Raw genomic sequence first — 18,327 nt, forward strand, 5'->3', positions numbered from 1 at the left:
CTAAAACACAGCAGTGGACAGTATTATCTCCTGCACTGCTGATATTGATCCTGAGTATTTAGATCACTGATTGTGTATTTTGTACCACTGATAAGCCAGTAAGCCACACTGCTCCTGATGCAACCTGTATAAACTGAACAGCTTTTCACCATACCACAGCCCTGCAGCCTGACATGGCACCAGGCCCACCCCATCCAGGTGCCCCATGCAGCATTCCCTTCCCCAAGGTAGCACTTACACTGAGCACCCACAACCAGAGGCAGTGACACCTGCACACATCATCTCTGGCAAATGCAAAGGCAATGATTTATGATACCTGTACTAAGATGCAGTTGACAGTCCCCTGGGCTACTGTACAGTAAGGAGTCTGCTCTTCCTTCCCCTTCTCCACTCCATCACAGGCTGCATCTGAACCCAGAACACAACTGTGTGGAGTTCTGGCATTGTGATGCCAACAGTTCTCATTCTATGAGGAGACAAGGCCTCTTCCCTGCCACTGCTGTACCAGCAGCCACTGTCTTGCCTGTCCACTACTCATGACACTAATTCAGTTCATTATAAATATAATGTGCAAAGTAAAGTTGCCTTTACACAGGTGGCTGTTCTGCAGCCATTTTCTCAGTCTTCACTATGATTGTAAAATGAAATCTGTATGACCTCTCGCATCAGAGCCAGAACTGTATTTCTTCTATTATAACTCATCAACACAGGATGCATTCAAGGATTTGTCACACACATTCATACATATTCTATTAGACAGTCACTGCATTCACATCTTCTGTCACTGCTCCCGAATGCGAGATGATTTCTCAGCCCAGGGTCCTTGCAGCACAGAGGGAGAAAAAGCATCTTTTGTAAAGGTCCCCAGTTGAATAGCTGGCTAGAGACAAGATACGGTCACAGGATATACATCATTTTACTGTAACTTTAGAGTCTTTCCTATTTAAGTTACATGATTTTGTGCTGCAAGAGTCCTAAAATGCATTTATTCTAATCCACGTAAGAACTTTCATATGAGTTTAAAGCTTAAGCCAAAATCCATCAGAAGCAGTGATGCTTTATGAGCATGCAAAAGCCAGTGAGCTACCAAGTTCTGGTTCCTTATTTTGTCCCAGCAGTGGTTCCTTCAAATAATCCTACTACAATTTTCAAGGAACTTCAAGATATAAAGAATATGCTATAAATTAATCCCTCCTAAGTTCAAAGCTTCTAAAGCAAGCACCAATTATCTAAGTAGTTAACACTAGACTGTGTGTAACACTACAGATAGTATTAAGATCCCAATCTTCCTTGCTTATTCCTAGCACTAGCAGTGTTGTCAATTCTTTTTCTACTTACACAGGGATTGTGCCCTTCTATTGATCTGTTGGAAAATAAGAACGAACGTGTTGCTTTTTTCATGCATGAATTATCTTAGTCAATTTAATTCAAACCTGTGTCAATGCAGTGCTTGTATAACAAAAAGATATATAAAAATAAAATAGAAGTTCTGGTTTTCTTGTTCTTTACACCAGGGGGTAGTATCTAAAGAAGTATCTTTCATTAAGTTAATGAATGCATCAGAGCAGCTCATGTTGCATTCAGAGTAAAACTTGCACACTGCAGAACAGATGGGTATTGTGAACCGTTATGATGGCAGAGGAGTAGGCTTTAAATAAAACATGGAGAATTTTTCTATCTCATTAAGTTTCCAATTTCCTTTAGAAACATCTTTAAAATAAATGCAAAAGATTCTTACTGGAAGCTGTTCTTATTTTGTGTAATTAGATGCCTTTAAATGTCACGCTGAGACATACTGCTATCAGAACAAAGGGATCAACACAGCTTTAACTTCGATTTACAGATATTGTGCACACAGATGTTCAATGAGTGCAGTTCCTGGTACTTCTTCCAAACTGCCCAGGTCAGACACTGAAATCTGGAGAAACTAAAAGGTGCTAAAAATGCCCTTTCCTTTCTTCCTCCCATATATCCGTAGTACTTACAAAGGTTCTCTCCACATCTTTCCCACTTTCTTCTACAGTCTTAATTCTTTCCCCTTCAACTTTTCCCTTCCCCCCCCCCCCATTTCCTATCACATGGCCCATTTAGTACTCAGAAACCTTGTCTTCTTGCACATTTTCTCACTTCTATTAAGAGACAAGTATCTTCAGCAGCTTAACTCAGACTGCACAAACAGATTATTTAGCACTATTTTGAATGGAGAAAGTCAAAGGTAAACAGGAAAAAAAAGGCAATTATTTTAATTCTCACTTAAAACACTTTCTATTAGATGGAAAGACAAGGCAGCTTGAGTCCAAAACTTCTGCTGAGATTCAAAGCATATATTTTAGATTTATACCAATCACAATAATGAAGAAGAGATACCAATTGTCAGAACTCATTTTCCTTCTGAATAAGCTGAGCTCAGATGCAATTTAAATGAGATGAGCCAGAACAGCAGATCAGCACATAAGGACTATGGCTCAATATACAAAGCAAACATGCTTTGAATCTTGGCAACAAGAACACTTTCACTTATTAAGACATTTACTAGAAGACAGAAAGACAGACTGAAGGCTTGCTGAATGACAATGGCCCATCAGGACGGTCAGCCTCACTGCCACTGCAGTCACTCCAAACACAGACATGACAAACTGAAGTGATCAAAACCACCTGGAAATGGCCAACCTTTTATTAGAAAGTTCTCCCTTTTTTTTTTTTTTTGCCAAGACAGTATAAATCCACATGTTGCTTTTATTTACTATCTAGTTATTTTTAATTATTTAGCCAGTCTCTTTCCCTAAAAGCTTGTAGGATTTAAAACAAAAAACATTTTTCCATCAATTTCCATAGGATACACTCAATACATTGCAGCTCAGAATGGAGTACGCTGCATTAGAACACTGGTCATAACTGATCACTGAAGCAGAAACACAGTGAGGGAGCTGACTGCAAAATTATAACTCACTCTCTGATTTGTTCTTGGGGCTGCTACTTATTGTCCTCCCTTACTAACCAGTAAGGACTCTGAGGACCAGGCATTAGTCCCCGGCTGACCCAGTCCTTTAGAAATGATCGCTGTAGTGCTAGTGAGACAATACGTTATTAATTTAATTGCTAGCAATTTGTTAGGGCAGTGTAGCCTTGGATAGGACACGCATTCAGGAGAGGATTGAATCCTTACCAAATCACCCTTTTAAGAGCAGACTGTGAGGACACAGTGTGACCATAACACTCTCCCCTTGTTCTCAGTCATTCACAACACTGCCTACACAAAGGGAGCCCAGGAGACTTTTCCACATGATGCTGAAGTAGAGATTGCTAATGCATGGTGACAATACTGATAGTAGGGGTTGCCATGACCCAAGTACATCTTGCACTTGAATTTGTTGACCCTCATGAAGTTCTCCCAGGCCCACTGTTCAAGCTTATCTAAGTCTCCCTGGATGGCATCCCAACTCCAGAAGTGTTAACTACATTACACAGCTCAGTGTCATTTGTAAACCTGCTAAGAGTGCACTCGATCCCACTGTTAAGTTACTGACAAAGCTGTTAAAGTGCACAGATCCCATCACTGACCCCAAGGGACAACACTTGTCACTGATCTCCATCCAAACATTGAGCCATTGATCACCACTCTCAGGGTACATTCTTCTAAACAGTTCCTCAATATACTACCTCTAGTTAGGTTTGACCACGTCCATCTGTTCTTTACTACCCATTTATATTAGCTTTCCCAGCTTCTCTTCAAGTCATACTGCTGACCTACTGATCATTTGATCATTCAAGGTCTGTTAATGCCACAGATCCTCCAGTAATTCACAACAAAGTCAAACTGCTGTTCATTTTTGGCTGCATTAGTGTATGTTCTGCCACAATCTAATAGTTCTAGTCTAACTTTTAGCAGGATTAACATTAAGCTGCCTCCTCTCTTTACCACAGAGGATTTCTTTTTCCTTTTACAAACGCCTAGTATTATAGCCTCAGTTTAATAACTAGAAAGCTTCCTGCTTTTCAAACATTTATGAGCTGACTCAGGTGACATTGGTTCACTCTTCAAGATTAACAGTGTCAGCAGTTCTCTTGAAAGGAAAAGTAGTTAGTTTTGCTTAGTCTTCATAGCTCCTTAGGAGCTTCCAGTTATTTCTGCCTGTGCATTACATATTCCTACACATGACCCCTCTCTTAGTGCTGATCAGTGAGCTGATGTTTTCCTCCAGAATGACTGGCCAGTAATTCCCTCTCAAATGAATTTTCTAGTATACTTAAGAGCAATTCAGCACTCGGCTACTTAATCACATTGAAAAAGCAAAATACAGGGCAAGAAATATAGGCAATTTGAACCCCAAACCTTGCAGTCTCCCAGTTTTACTTTATTTTTTATAAGGGTCAATGATGACAGTAAATAGGATAACTTATAGCAGTTAGCATAGCTGATAGAATTTGGCTGCACACGATTGCTTATGGCACATGGCCATTGCTTCTGGCAATGCATAGATTACAGAATTGTGTATTCAACTCTTTCATTCTCATGTTAGTATTCTGCCAAGTCTCTCAGGGCTTATTCGTGCTTTTCAATAGCATCTGTACCTCCTACTTCCCATTAAAATACTCTAAATCGAAATGCAATGAGATGTTCTCAACATTTCCTAGTTTAGTCAAGAGCTTGGTTGAGTTTGATTAAAGTTGTTAAACAGTTTTTAATTCAAGGGGGGAAAAAAATGAGGGAAGGCAGGAATAATCATAATAGAATTACATACCTCATTTAACACTTAAAAATGATCTATGAGGCATCAACAAGACAGGATGGCTGTCAGCGCCAGTGAATGCAGTACACAGATCATATATAGGCACAGTCAAGTGTGAACTGGCACCTGTAGAGACAATCTGAGGTCAGAGTCAGAGGTAATCTGACTGGGGAAACAGTGGGAAGAAACATGAGCCAGCAAACAGAGCAAGGAGCTGAACCTTCCCCCTCAGGTCTCTTCTTGCAGCATGTTTTCTTCTCTTGGTACTAAAATGCAGTCTCCTTGTGCTAGCCCCTACTCTTAAGGGAGAGATTTAAAAGTGAAGGGGTACAAGATAGGTTAAACAGCATAGGGCACCACGTCTGATTACAGAAAAGGAACACAAGAGGACCATGGAGTGAAAAGCCACAGCAGGCTAACTCAGTTGATGAACTTGAAGGAGATTTTCATGGGCAAAGCAACATTTCATCTAGGAACATAAGAGAACTGGGAAACTCAAAATTCATGAAGTTGTGGCCATAGAGGAAATATCTCTCTCCACAGACCACTAAAAAGTCTAGATTCATTCTCTGAAGGAGATCAGATAGGGAAGCTGGTGTAACTCACAATTATAGCTCCCACAGATACATAAAAAGCTGACCTCCACAAACCCTTCAGTGTTATTTTCACAACACAGACATATCAGAAGTTTCGTTTCCCATCTGATGCTATAGGTCAAACATTTTCCAAACACCTAAATTATAGTTGTGTTTGTTCCACATAAACTACCAAAAATTAATTGACAGCTTTCTTCAACCAACGTTTTACGCAGGCAAATAGTGATGGAGGAATAGTTTTAAGCTAAAAGAGGGTTGGAATAGATGTTAGAAAGTAGAAGGAAATTTTGTTTTCTTAGAGTGGTGAGGTCCTGACACAAAGCTAAAGATGCTCAAGGATAGGCTGGATGGAGCAGTGTGATCTGGTAGGTGTTATGCAGACCTTGATAGAGGGTTGGAACTGGATTACCTTTAACGTCTCTTCCAACACAACCATTTTAGAATTCCTCAGTCCTTATAAAAAGAATCATATCTTCCTCCTCAATGCCCAACTAGTAGCGTGACAGCTCTTGGTACTCTACGCACCTTGCTTTAGTTGTTTTCTGAATGAGTGAACTTGCTGCCATTTACTTCAGCAACAAGGGACTGTTCATTTTAACAGTTCTTCAGATTGAAGATGTTAGTCAGTTCACAAGAAGAATTTGAGTCTACCCAGGAAAAAAAAAAAAACAAAACAGCAAGAATTTTTAAAAACCCTTCCTGTTATAGGATTGTCGAGAGAATTCTTTCTGTTCTCCTACTCTTTCCCAAGGAAAGCCAAGGAGGCAGCAGTTTTCAGAAAGACTCTTTTTTTAACACATCTTCCCCTGCTCCTAAAAGTGCTCAGCAATTTTTCTTAATGTAAAGGACAGCAAATCAACTAAGAACTATTGCTGTTCCCCTCCCTCCTCACCAGCTTCCCCAAGAGTAATTTTAGTGGAGCTTTGATTGATGTCAGATGAAATTAACTGGAAACATTTAATGTGTTTAACATGTAAAGGCTTAGGGCTCTATTCACTCAGAGACCTTCCATGCTTCATAAATTCACAGAGGACACAGGAGCCTGGATTTCAGCTCTGCAACCAGATAACTTATTAAACAGCACCTTGACTCCCACCACTGGTGCAACTTCCCCTTCATTTTTAACAGGAAGAGGACTCAAACAATGGAATCAAAGGTACTGTGGAAGATATGCTGTTAATTTAGTTAAATACTTGGTGATCAACAAAATGCAAAAATTAAGCTGTATTTCCCTCAGTAGCTGTTGGAAATCCTCATTTAACTGTGTAAAAAATGAATACTGTGCATGGAAGGAAGCATGAGGACTCTGTTAGTAGCTTAGAGGGACAGAAGGACTCTGAACGAGGAACTTCATGAGCACCTTTCTCAAAAGCAAAGCCTTCTTCAGCCTTCTTAAAAGTATAAAGATTCAATACCTGAAAAGACTGGAAACTGAACCATCCTCCTGCCTTCTCTCCTACGTATAGCAGAGTTGTGGAGAGGTTATTTCAAATTTAACCAGTAGGTATATCAAGTTGGATAGAGTATTTTTCTTAATACATACTACTTTGGCTATCTCAGGAAAGGCAGATTAGCCCTTCCACTGGATAAATGAAGGGTCTGTCAGGACATTGGTGCAGTCACTGCAGCACCTCACCTTTCTGAGCACTCACCCCAGCACGGAACTTCCACAGTCATTTCCATCCCAGTAAGCTAACACGTTATCTGTCCACAGTGAAAGCCAATGCCATGCCAACAGCAACTGCCTAATCCTATTGCTTTGGGATAAGCAGAGACTTCGGGCACAAGAAGACAACCTCTGAGCCTCCTCTGGGAGGTCTGAGGAGGAAAGCTGAAGTTTGCAGCTCTCCTTCAGGCAGCAAGGAGGCTCCAGGACAGAATAATGAGATGGCTGTGCTGGAGGAAAAGCTCAAAGCAGTCTGTGTCCAGAGAATGGAATTTGTATTTACAGATCTCAGCTGCTGGAAGCTGAGAAGCATTTGCAGCGTAGTCTTTGAACCCAGTCACCCTCCTTTATATCAAAAGTCCCTGCCATATAATGTAATAGACTACACAATCTAGAGTCAAATACTTTGGGACTAGAGAGGAAATCTGAGAAGCAACAGTAAAATAGTTCATCCCACAAGAGACTTCACTCATCTCTTCTCAGAGATAAGCACACAGAGAGCTGACAAGACGAATTTGCCCTTTATAGCTCTCCTTGGTAACCAGTGAGGAGAATTAAACCCCATTTCTTTTCTGAACATAATATTTATTTTGCTTAAGGAAAATAATGTTTCTCAATTATAGGTAGCACTTCTGATTAACCATTAGGGTGACAGGAAAAAAAAAAAACTCAAGCTCAGGAGTTTTCAATGGTGTCTGTAGCTGTATATGATTTTCCACATGTAAGCAAAGATTAAGGGGAATGGAGTCTATTCCTCAGGTCATGTGTTTCCCACAGAGCAATTTTCTGCTTTGATTTCATGACGTGAAGGATTCTAGAAACTCTTATGGGATCAGGGTCTTTTCTTGACCTGTTAGAGGATATGGTACAATAAACATAATGGAAATATAATCTTTTCTTGTAGGCTCCATGGATTATCATTAGATACGTATTTTCATGTACACATAAGCCTCATTGTTTCTCCCTACTTCTTTCCAAAAGACATAGTCAAGTTCCCTTCCTTCAGTGAAAGCTGAATGTAATCTGCCTTAACATATTAGTCAAAATTATCTTCTTCTCTTAAACTGCAGGAGAAATCTTAGAAACTTCAGTACATCTCTTTTACTAGACATCATCTTCATTGGACATTTAAACATTTGTTTTAAGTAGAGAAGACTTTGGTGGACTCAGATAAAAACTTCAAACTCTCTCCATAGTAAATGCAGTTTCAGGTTGGCCAATAAACCAGAAGTGCTACTATCACAATAAAACATACAGAGTCAACACTTTTTACTCTCTCTCATGTAAAGTCAGTAAAACCAACCAAGAATCATATGAACCTGCTTGTTTTCCTAGTGCCACAAACCTAAAATTACTAATGAATTGTGCAACTTATTTTCATTATGGTGGGCCAAAAGCCTCACTATGACATTCTTCTTTTATATGTTTGGTATTTAAACAAGCTTTTAAACATGGATATAAGACTTCAACTGAAGTAGTGGCCCTACAATAGTCAATAGGTTAATGATACCACCAGGACAATTACCCTAAGGTCAAACTGGGTAGAGCAACCCAATAGAAGAATATTCCCTCAAAAAGCATTTTTCAGTTCTTTGTACAGAGCACATAACTTACTGTGTAACAGTTTAAGAAAAAGTTTCTTAATTTAAGCAGCATTTTTATTGCAAAAAATTAAAGTAGATTTGCTGACTTTATGCTAAACTCACTTTTCCCCCCAGTTTAAAGTGACCTTTGATGCAAACTAAAATGTGCAGGTGTCAAAGTATATCAGTATCGTATACTAGAGATGTGCACAACTGAGGTTTTTTGGCACTTTCTCCTTCCAATTTATTAAAGGTTGTGTCAGAATAAATTTATGTAAGCAAGGATCAAGTTTTATTACTGGAACTTCATTTGCTTTTAATGAATATGGGTATTTTGGGAAAAATAGTTGATTAAGTGAGCTAACATTTGAGATGTGAGCTATTCCTTCTCATTCCTATCACCAATCCTTTTAACCCTGCAAGTAAGCATGGCATATGCTACCAGATAATAAAATAAGTTGTGTTGTAGCTTCTCTTCAATGAACTTACTGCAGTAGATCTATCCCATAAAACTTGGAAGTCGCCTGGCTACACACAAACACCCACTTTGTACTCATCTCTCAAGACTGGATCCATTCAACATATCAGAATCAAAAGTTTCTCTAACCATGCTTCAAGCTCAGCATAATACAGCATAAAGCACAAATCATTATACTGAATAATATGGAATTATATTTGAAGTATAACTTTCGCTATTCTCCTCTTTAATGATCTTTCTTTGATGGATCATGACTTTATCACTTTAGAAGTACTTTTAAATAATAGCTCCACTTCAAATGATCTTTCCTTTTACCTTATTTAAAAATTTTTACTTCAGTTGTCATGTCATAATTCAGCATGATTATTAACACACTGACATTTCAGTATTGCTACCTTACAGCTTCACCTGTTCAGTGTTAACTGCTGCATTCACCTCTTCCACCAGGAAAATTTACTCCATACAACAGTAACTTCCCTCACCCCAGCATACTACAGCTGTGTTCCTGACTTGCATTGCTAAACCCTACAGATGCCAGCAGTGTTTTCTAAGACCTGTTTCAAAAGCAGCACAGGACTCAGCGTTGGCACAAACACAGATTAGAAGCCTTGTTAAAATATGCCCAGTTTGCAGCCTCTGGTTTTGATGATGCCATTGATTATTTAGCAGTTATGGCCAGGAGTCATCATTGACTTTTGAGTAGCTAAATTAAACTCCATGAAAGGAGAATGGCAAAAAACAAAAAATGAAGTTTACATACTTTTGGTTTAGTTTTAATCCTACAATCTCCTGTAACACTTAGCTTGCAGGTGTTACTGAGGAGTACCACTGCATACACCCAGTTTCACAGCCTTATTGCCTTTAAAGACTGCCCCAATTCATCAACAGTTCCTCCCCACTCCCCCAGTTTTCACACACACAAAAGCAGCCTCTCATCAATCCACAGAAGCATCTACTTCTCTACAAATCCCACTGCTCTTTATTTGTGAAATAAATGCTGTAAAAAACCAAGACTTTAGGTAGCATTCCATGGTCACTGTGTGTAGAAGTACTAATATGTGCTTTTTAGTACTCTGAACATATTCATGTAGTTGGTTTATTTCATTGTTAAACTGCTTTGTAGGACGATTGATCTTTTAAGCTTCTTAAAAAAAACACTCCTTCCATGCTTGGCAATGAAGCTGTTTATTTCCATTAATGTACTGACTAGACTTATCCGTGCTGACCTGGCTACATGTCAACATTTCTTAGTACATGCAGAAGATGATCCCTTTTAAGTCACAGCCATTTTATTACTAAAATAAGAAATCCTTCCCAGCATGCCAGCTAGCTCCCATGACACCTTCAATTTCACACACATCATACAGCAGTTGGTAACGATTGGTGCCACCTGTTTTCCACATGCACCACTTCTATCCCACTGCTAAATTAATCCTTGCCACCATAAAGAAACCTACAAGTGGAAGAAGAATTGGGAAGGAAAAGGATGATAGAAGAATTAGTATATGAATAACATTGATAATTGAAGATGCTTTATTTTGCTGTGATATTACTCCCACAGTTCTTGGAGAAAGACAGTTTAGGTGTCTGCTCTGACTCAGCCACTTCATATGACAACTAGATAGGATTAGAACAATGCAGCAGGTAAAGGCTGCTCTCTGTGCAGACACAGATGTAAAAGCACTCTATTCATTGAGGCTTCCTGCTCATAGCAGCCCTGAGCTGGCACAGGATTTTATACTCCCTAACAATGTGATATCTTCCTGTGAGAGCAATTTAAGGCTCTACTGGGACTTTGAGAAGTTTGAAGTGCAGCAGCCCACTTATTATGGCCCAGTGCAGGATGACACAGCTGGTTTGAGGATTTTTTTTGTCAGAGCAAGTGTTCTTCGAGTGCAACATCTGGGCCCCAACGGGATATAAAGGCAGAAGAGAGCAAATGCCGCAGGGATGCTCCAGTTTGCATCTCTAACAGTTTGTACTTTCTGGAGTCAAAGGAAACCATGTCACTGGGACAGCTCTCATGTGTGGGGATTTCCTGGAGGAACACCATACTGACAGTGACACCATGTCCCTCAACACAACATCCAATCGTTCCTCGAACACCCCCATAGCTTAAATCTGAGTTAAACCAGATGTCTTCAATGTGGCAAAACACTGAGCTTCTCTGGGTTGTTCAGCTTCATTCATTCTAAATGGGTTGCAGTGTCAATGAAGAACCATTAACTCAGAACATGTAGAAACAAATGGTGCCACAGGAAGCCATATCAGAAGTGTCTGAGCTCACCATTGTGCTTCACTATCAAAGAGGCAATGATTTACATTTCCTTTAAAGTCATTAAGCACCACCTGATCATATTTTCTATTCTATTAATGAATTTTCACATACGTTATGCAAAATACAGATGGTTTGATGCTACCATACAAGAGCAGAAACTTTGGTATTTTACATTAAATACAGACAAATATTTTATTCAATTCACAACAGTGACAACTGAAAGAAAGCAGACCCAGCAATAGCCTTGATTCCCTGTCATCAGATTGAAATCAATCTGGTGAAGTGACATTAGTTTCCAGATGGTATTGCTGTATAGAAGCAGTAGAAATGAGAATCACTGTACTAACAAAGAAAGTCCATCTGCTGTAATACACCTGACATGTCATTTTCTTCCTTAGAGATAAGGTAATTTTGACTAATGACCTGGTCTTAAGTTCACCTTAAGCATACAGTTATTTGAATCAGTAGCAGATATGCTATGCTGGAGCTTTCTTTCCACCTTCTACTCAATGAATTTTATATTCATAGTTAACAGATATTTGAATAAGCCATCCTCCAAGTAAGAATGACAGAAGTGACTATTTCAGTTTTGTTTGATAGTTGCAAAGTGTCACATAAGCAAGTGGTGTAACCAGCCAGCCTCAAAGCTAAAACCTAAAATTAGTTTTTCCTTCTGTTTTTCTTTAAACTCAAAGCTACAATAAAAAATACTGTGTTACTGTAATACAATGAGTTGCGCTTTAGGTCTCTACTCTTAGACATGCTTTCCAGAAGAGCTATGTTTATGACCTCTCCTGTGTAACATAACTCAATATCCTTGTTATGGAAATAACTCAAATTTATGCCTCTGTCCCATGAGACGTTTCACAAATGCAGGCTTAGTGTTGTCAGGCAGTTGATGGATGTTAAATCCTGAAATTTGCTTGAAGACATGCTGATAATGGCACAGCAATGCTGGTTCCAAATATAAATGCATCACCCTTTTTAGCAATTCATTCACTTCTTCCCCACCCTTCATCATCTTCAATAGCAGTCATGCTGCTAGTGAAGTGTAAGGTTTTAGGCATCATGCTAAAATTACCCAGCACAAATGCATCACTGTGCAGAGGCAGTTAACTTCCTAAAGGAAGCCACATTTTTCTTTAGGTCTTATGTGTACTCCGATCATTGAATGCAGTAAAATGAAGCCAGGAAAATAAGGAGTTTTGTTTTTTTGGTTTTGTTTTGGTTTTTTGTTGTTTTTTTTTTAAACAGGCTTGAAATAACCCTGGAAAGTGATGAAAACATTGATAGCCACTTCATATTGACTAACCTGATAATTTTACAGCAGTCTATAATACGAGAGCCTCCAAGAAGAAACACTCATTCCAGTAACTGTACAGCATCTTGAACCAACTGACAGATCAAATAATTGTAAGGGAATCTCAAATGCATTTATTTAATAGGTTGCACAACTTTATTCTGGCTGCAAGACAACTGTACAGCAAACAAGGAAAGAAACAGGGAAGAAACTGATAGCATGAAAACAGGCAAGGTAGCAGTGTAGAGCAATGGCAGAAGGCAGAACCCTGATGAATGTCTTCAATGAAAGGAAATGTAATGAGCAATATTGAGGAAAAGGTGTCAGGTTCAGAAGCAAGAACATCTGTTTTTAGTCTTAGGCTTTAAGTGACTTTATCAGCCTTGATTCCCCTGAGCCACATCTCCAGTAATAAAAGGGACAAGCTTCTAGTTAAAGTCCCTGCATTTATTCTACGTCTGAGAAGTGGTTTGTTTTGTTATTTGCTTTTTTAAAGAGACTTCAAACAATATTTCAAAACTGAGCACCCACCATAGTCAAAAGCAAATACAGTCCAAGTTTCCAAATGCAGATATTAATGATATCAAAACACTTTTCACAGCACTGCAGCCAGTTAAATTAGCCATCAGACAAGTATCACTCTCTTCCTACACAAAAGGAAGTCAATCCAGCACAGTTAAAAGCTGAATCCAATACAGTTTACAAGACATTATAGGAGATGACTCCATGATTACAGCCTAAATTCAGCACCAAGCCAGAGATATCATAATACTTAAGGGAAAACATAAGTAAGAGTACACTCACTTCCAGGTTGTTTTTTTTTTTTTAAGTCAATAAGCTAAAAAGAAAGAAACTTGGAAGACCAGCACACAACTTAGCCTCAAGAGTAGCCACTGTTCCTATAGCAAAGCTTTTCTTAACAGCACACACCATCAAAAAAAAAAACAAGCCCAGGATTTGACTGAAATTTGACCAAAAAAATAACACCAACAGATATTATCAAACCCCACCTTTGCTTCTTTGTTTCTGAGACTCCCCACCATTTTCATCCCCAAAATTTAAAAGAAGGTTCTAAAAACAAAACACAAGAAGCTAGAAAAAAATAGCAGCAAAAAATACTGAAATAACTTTCTTAGCAGCATAACTTAGTTACCCATTACTAACATCAGCATGCTTACATAAGCATAACCACATATTGCCTATTCAAAATAGCCACAGTGAAAAACCACTTCTGCAACTTCAGTAGAGAATCCTCAGAGTTGGAAAAGACCTTTAAAGGCCATCTAGCCCAACTCCCCTACAGCAAACAGAGACACACACAGCTAGGTAAGGTTGCCCAGGGCTCTATCCATTTTGCCTTGAAAATATCCATGAACAACATAATCTTTGGGCAACCTACATCAACACCTCAATGCTATCATCATGAAATATTATTTCCCTTATATCCAGCCTAAAACTACTCTCCTTAACCTTCAGTATTGCAAAAATCATAACTCACATAGAATTAAAAAGAGCTAGGAAAACAGTTCATCACAAGAACAACAACAAACTAAGAAGTTAAGCCAAAACAGAATTTCATAACCTTACCTTAAAGTAGAATGCCATTCCCCAGGACCTGCATTTCACTACCAGAAAACTGGTCTAAAAGCATTTATAAATTCTGTACCTTCTTCCACAGCCCCATTCAAATTAATCACAGCTGATAAGTCTTTTAATTTGGCCAACTTGGCTCTGATTGGCTTTCACTCTCCTGGACCTCCTGGAGAGAGAACTCTGGAGAACTAATTTGTAGTGGATTCACCTGTGCTTGCTGGGGGGCCTTTCTGAGCAAACCACAGGTGTTGAAATTCGACGCCCTTTCACAAAGACCTTTTCATGTGATTGTTCTTCCCCTAGTTTTAATTAGTTATGGTATATTAGAATGCTGTTTCTCCAGGTTTCTGTTCTTGACCCTTTCTTTCATAATTCACCTTCTATCCCCCACCTTCATTGTTTCAAGCCTTTCTTCTTTTCTTTGTTTTAAAAAACAGAATTGATAAGAAAGCCAGTAATCTGTGCAGTGGAAAAGTTGGTGTTTTTCATGTTCTTGCTCAAGTGTAAAACCCCAAGGTCAGGAATTCCCAGACAGTGACTTCCATGCTCTGTGTTCCTTAAAATGGTGATCTATCCTGCAATATCTAATCCCCAAACACAAACACCTTTTTGTAAGAAAAGGATTCTCTTTTAAACATTAGCAACGCATCTACAGTTGAAAACAATCTGTAAATTGAACCTGGGGTCAGAGATGGCTGCTATGTGAAGTTCTTTCTTGCCCTGGTTGTAGGCAGGAGAGAGCACTGTGGGCTGGACCTGTTCTGGTTTGCTGGATCACCTTATAAGCTCAAAGTGTAAAAGTTGATTTAGGCATTTGGATTCTGAATCGCTCAACATCAAATTGTGTTTTCCAGCATGCAGTGCCTGCTGAAATTTGGAATCTTTGGTATTTATTATGCTGGGTTCTCAAAATTACTGTTCCCTTATGTTAAAACCAGCGTTATCTGTTACTGATTCTACACTGACAGGATCTTTATGTGTGTATTAGTCAACTCAATTGCCAATGTGTACTCTGTTATTAACAACAGCAACAACAAAAACCTTCAGAGAATTAATGGAAAATTTGCATGTTATTGATTCCCATGGTGGAAAAGAACCCTATTTTTTGTAAAACGAAGCCATAGAGGGAAAGTAAACAATAAAATATGCAAGCAGCTTGAGGTGTTGAATAGAAATAGCAGCAAACAACTTCCCACAGAGGCTCTCTGCTTGTGAACTTGAGTCACTATATATTACCAGAAAATGAAGTGATATTAAGCAGAATGAATGAACAACTTGATCACAAAGGAAAGCAACCCTCCACATGTACGAGCAACAGACAGCAGCAGCAGAGACTGTGCTGCAGAAATCCCATGCAGGGCAACAATAGAAAGTTTGTGCTTCTTCACAGGGTACATTAACAGTGGCGTGGGAGGATAACACAATATGAAGACATCAAATTGTTGCTAGCAGATTTTTCATTAGAGGGAATGTTCGTTAGGGTGAAATTCTATTTCTAAATTTTACTAATCCTTTTGCTGGTACTTTTCTTAGTTTTTTGCAGTTTGCTTGAATACTCAAAACTAAATAAGGTTTCTTCAAAAGAAAAAAGAAGTGAAAAAAATTAGCAGATGAGAAGCATACAAAAAATAAACAAATAAAAAACAACCCCCAAACAGATGGAAGTCAAACATCTCCCTTTAGGGATGACTGTTATTCCTGACAGTCCAAATCAAAGATTTGCTATAGCTTGTTTCAAGACAAGGGAAAAATGTGTATATTTCGGATGGCAATATCAGAATGCTCTTAGCATGCTTTTGGGAGACATTTATAGACTGTGATAGGCTTCCAGAAACACAAAGTATTTTAGTAACATGTCTTTATAACTGTCATAAAGAATCTTTCACAAGTGCTATAGAACTCCTGGCTAAGAAACAGTGTTAAGTCTCCCTTTTATAATTTTCATTTGTTTCAGTGATAAGACTTAATACATACAATTCAGAAAGTAACTCATATTGAGCAGTTACCAAATCATACCACAATGAAAATGGGTAGAAAAACTCATTACAATCATGTCTTATTATGAATGATGGTACCTTACATGCAGGCTGATTACTGCTGCTATATTAACAATTAGTCATGGCTATTAGAAAATACTACCACAATTTGGTTTTTCATAAGAGCGAAGTGTAACTATGGTACAAGAGGATTGTTACATGCCCAATTTTGCCTCTCTTCCTAATGTCTGTTGTTTCATGTGTGAGGACATATGTTTATACATTAGCACATTAAGTGTTCCACTATGAATAATCTAACATTTGGCTTGCTCCAAGAGATCCATCCTTAACTAAAGAAAAATCTAGCCAATGTCCTAATTTAGGAAGACTCTCAACTGCATGCTTAATATTTCCTCAGCCACAGAAATTCTTGGCTTCTGATTAACTTTGATTTAAATGGGACAGATTCATACATTTAAAGTTAGAAGCATGCTTAACACCATCCCAATGGATTTATTTTCTTTAAGCACTCCGAGCTGCATTGTCCCATGTTTCTACCTCCTCCAGAACCCAAGGTCATAAGAAAGTCTCTTAACTTCTCACAGAGAAGGGTGGTGCAGGGCTCAGCTTTCTGAGCAATGCAGTGTCACTATTTGTCCACCAAATCCTCAACCTCTATAAAGCCAGTGTGAAGGCAGGCACCTCTTAATTTACACATAGTACTTACAGCTGAACATATTCTGCAAGAGCAGTAATGTCTTTGAATTTGTTTAGCTAGGATCATCCAGCTACCGTTCATTTCGTACTATGGTAACTACTTATACCCCATTTATTTTTCCCAGAAAACATTCTCTTATTGAGTAGCAAGATTGCACAAACAGAAAGCTTTTCATAAAATGAACTTACTCAAGGCTATTCAGTGAAAAGTATGACATTCATTGTGCATTTCTAGTAATGTATAAACAAATATGCTCCCCAATGTGTTTTGCAAGACCCTGGAGTGCTGCACAGAGTGAATAGATGGCTTCCAGTCATATTCATTACAGAAAGCAGATTAACATGGCAGAGTAGCCAGGAGAGGAACATGTGGATTACTTATTGGAATGACAACCTTGATCTGATAAAGATGCTAACAATGCCTATTAAAGAGGTTTAAAAAGACAGAGGATAAAATAGCAACAGCTGGAGACTTACAACAACTCTCTTATTATTTTCAAGCCTCTGCTTTATCTCTGGCTACAAGTGTGCAAGATTGGAACACTCATTTATCCAAGCTTATAATGAATCACAGACTACATAAATTCCATAGTTGAGGTTGAGTTAAATTCTCAAAGTATCTTTTTAATTAGAAACAGCAGAAGTGCTTCAGTGATTCTTCTTTAGTTCATTGGAAGGGTTGAAGGAAGTAGGGCTGTGGTGGTAATTAATGCAGTATCTTTATACCTCAAAGAATGGTAGTCCAGCAAAACATGTTTTATTTAATAAAGGAAATAAAATATTAATTTTTCATCTCAGAAAAGCAAATACATTGAGCATTTTCTGTTGCATTTACATCGAGGTGAGCCAAGGGGATTGGAGATTCAGTCTTATTAATAATAGATAAATACAAAATTTTCTTGTATAGTTTGGAACAATGCACAAGACTTTACAAACACAAAGGGATGCACTCCTTCTCCTTATTGTATAAGACAGAGAAAATGCAGATGTGACATTTCCAACAGCCTGGAAAAGGGGTGCAGACAGGAAGGAACACTGTAAAATGAGCAGTGCAGTTTGATGCAAGCCTGAAAAAAAAGTGGAGCAATTGGCAAAATAGGTTTAAGGGAGTAAGGCCACTGTAACAATGAATGTCCAATGATAGTGTGAAAAACTGTAGTGGACCTCATATTAACTTCAATGAAAGCAAAAATATTCAAGAATGATTAAATTTGGAATACAGGGTTTGTAAGAGGGTTTTCATGTTGTTTTTTTAGGAAGGTAGAATCAAAAAAGCATAGAATGGTTTGGTTGGAAGGGACCTTAAAGATCATCTAGTTCTAAACACCCTTGGAACTTGGGACACCTCCCACTAGACCTGGTTGTCCATAGCTCCATGCAGCCAGGGATGGGGCACCCACAGCTCTTCTG

At 38.6% G+C, this 18,327-nt stretch overlaps 1 long non-coding RNA gene across 1 annotated transcript in view; it reads right to left on the bottom strand.

Annotated features, from left to right (window-relative positions):
- LOC107320872 overlaps positions 1-453 on the bottom strand; it is a 50,236-nt gene extending 49,783 nt beyond the window's left edge. Inside the window, exon 1 of the long non-coding RNA XR_004308975.1 lies at positions 317-453. This is a non-coding gene — a long non-coding RNA (uncharacterized LOC107320872). The remainder of the gene's footprint in view (positions 1-316) is intronic.
- Positions 454-18,327: the final 17,874 nt, after the last annotated feature.

Source organism: Coturnix japonica, chromosome 14 (assembly GCF_001577835.2).
Source record: "Coturnix japonica isolate 7356 chromosome 14, Coturnix japonica 2.1, whole genome shotgun sequence".
Taxonomy (NCBI): domain Eukaryota; kingdom Metazoa; phylum Chordata; class Aves; order Galliformes; family Phasianidae; genus Coturnix; species Coturnix japonica.